This window comes from Limulus polyphemus, unplaced genomic scaffold (genome assembly GCF_000517525.1).
Source record: "Limulus polyphemus unplaced genomic scaffold, Limulus_polyphemus-2.1.2 Scaffold382, whole genome shotgun sequence".
Taxonomy (NCBI): domain Eukaryota; kingdom Metazoa; phylum Arthropoda; class Merostomata; order Xiphosura; family Limulidae; genus Limulus; species Limulus polyphemus.
Window position 1 is genome coordinate 531,559 of NW_013665992.1, and position 2,808 is coordinate 534,366.

Below are 2,808 nucleotides of genomic sequence, written 5' to 3' on the forward strand. Positions count from 1 at the left end.
ATACTGCTGTGCCACTGGGGGCTTCAGGAATGTATTCATGAATATATTCCTATGTATTCGTATAATTAACATTTTTCCTTTATTCGTTTTCGTATTCATAAAAATATGAAGTATTCGTAATTGTATTCGATTACTGATCTTCAGTATTTGCCCCATCCCTAAAACGTATGCCTCTACAACATATGCCTTCGTCATCCAAAGTAAATACCCAACAAAGGGTGACGAAGGACTCTGCAGTGAAATGAGGAAGATCGAGAAAACGATTGCATCACAAAAGATCTATAACAGGATGCCAGTCACCAGTCTTCTAGGGAACAATGAACAACCTGGAATAGAATCCTGGAGAAGTATGACTGACAGGTTGTATAACATCCCTGAGAAAAAGACTCTGAACTGCTTTGAAGAGACACTGGCAAGAAATAGAAGCCCAAGTGGGGGAAATGATAGTATGTATGGATAAGGGAAGAGGTTGAGAAGTTGAAGGAAAATACTTTTTGACAACAACTGAAGCACCCAAGGATCCGAGATGAAATCTTTCCATAGATAAAAAACTTGGTCAATCGTGATCCAACCATGCCAAAACCCATGGGATAATTACTGGTACCATTGGCAGCCTAGACCTGGCAATGAGTAATCTGGTGGCTAGCCAAAAACTCAAGAAAGAGAAATAGGCAAAGGTGCAGAAGGAGGAGATCCAGAAACGTGAACAGGAGCAGGCAAAGGCTGTGATAGGAGGGAGACAAAGAACATGAGGGAGAAGTGTTATTGAACAGCCTCCACCTTGGTGGATAGCCTCAGACAGAAAAAGAATGGAAGAGAGGTATCTCAGGAGGGTGGAGAGAGACAAACGAAGGCGGGGAAATCGGCTTTGGGTAAATCTCACAGAGGTATCAGGGTCAGAATCCCACAGCTGGATAAAAGACTTTTAAAGTAGAGAAATGGAAAATATGAACGATGGTATAGCAAAGCGTAATTATCCAAGGTAAGAGGGGGACAAGGCATGTTGACCCCAGAATGTAACTATGCCACAAACTGGTCCACATGAAGTCCAATATCTGGAGAGGGTGGGAAAACCTGGTAGTCAGAGGAATGGGCAGAATGTAAAAGGGAAGTCATATAACACAGGAGACACAGACAAGAGATAACATACTTGTGACACCATATTCAGAAAGGCTTAAGATGGTTTGAGGTCATCCAGAAAGGGAATATGGGATTGCATGGTCTAGGTAGGAGGTGGAAAAAAAAGCTATCAAAATCGTCAGCTTCTTGTCCAGGTTCACCAGGAAAGGAAATATCTGGTCTGGGATCAGGAGACACCACAAGCTGCATAATGGACTTCAATTCACGATGTACCAAAACCAACACTTCCTCAGCCGAAAGTGTCGAGCCCAAAGCCTGAGAAACTGCAGGGTGAGGTGCAGTAGTATTTGTGGTTTGAAATTTGGAGTTCATAAGACAATTGATAGTGGATAACAAAAGTAACAGCCTATAGTAACTCAAATTTAATCATTAAAAAAGCAGGAACAACGAACCTGTTGAATAAAAATTTAAAAAATTGACGTCAAACACGAGCGAAATTTAAACACGTCTTCATGATACTATGCCAAATCGAGAAGTGAAATTGGGTTTTACAATACAGAGGGAGTCAGCTGTGCCAGGAGGGTGTGTCACTCTTATTGGTGGAGCTGTACCACGTTGTTTAGGTGGGAGTATCAAAGCTTGTGGCCAACAAAACATTTGTGCATATAGAGGGCAGCACTGAACAAGAAAAAAACAGTTATGTGAGAGGGAGTAAGGCATTGTATCAGAATTAGTGAACATAAACAGTTTAATACATACTTTGGTATACATATTTCCAGGAGAGTAATATGTAGGGTTTTCTTAACAGAATATCCAAAGATTATCATACTACAGAGTATGGGTCGATTACTTTCCAAACTTTCACTGAGTTTATCAAAAGAGGAGCTAAAACATACAATGTAAAATAAAACAGCAATCTAATAAATAAACACAATCAAAGTACAAATACAATACCATAACATAAAATGGCAAGTGTTTGCTGACGTGGTGGCAAGAGAGAATGTGAAAAGAAACCTTTACTGGTTCCCTCTCACCAGTTCAGTGTGATCCCCTAGCATAAGATAAAAATCAAAAAGTAAAACCAAAACTAAAAATAAGCTTTTAACTCCAATATAAGTTAAACATTTCAAAACAAAACAATGCCTAATAGACAGTTTTACAAGATCTGATAGTCTGTGAAAATTCTAAAACTAAAAATCTCTACATAAACTCTCTTATCTGCAAAAAAATCTGCTTAACATTGAAGATTCAGGTTCTAAGTACAAAAGTGCAATACTTAAAGAAATCCAAGTTTCTCACAGTATACATCACATACACGTGACCTGGAAGCATACACATTCGAATGTAGGGACGGGGAAGCCCTGGGACATTACACAATTCATCAATAGAAAAGACAGCCTTCTATTCTGGAATATCAAGTGAAGTCACAACTGTCTTTCCTACAAGAGAACAAGTTAATGACCAATTAATGAATCGTAGGCCCATGCACAGCTGGAGAAAGTTGTTTACTTGGGCAATATTCTGTGTTTAAACTGAACTGAAAGAAAACAAAATTTTCGAAAAATTACATGTAACTTAAAGAAGTAACAAACACATTTCCTGATCCCTTTATTCTCAGGCTGACACGGTCATCATTCTAAAAACTACAAAAAATCATTCTTTAATCATATGCATATATGAATATATATATATATATATATATACACTATATATATATATAAACTGTAC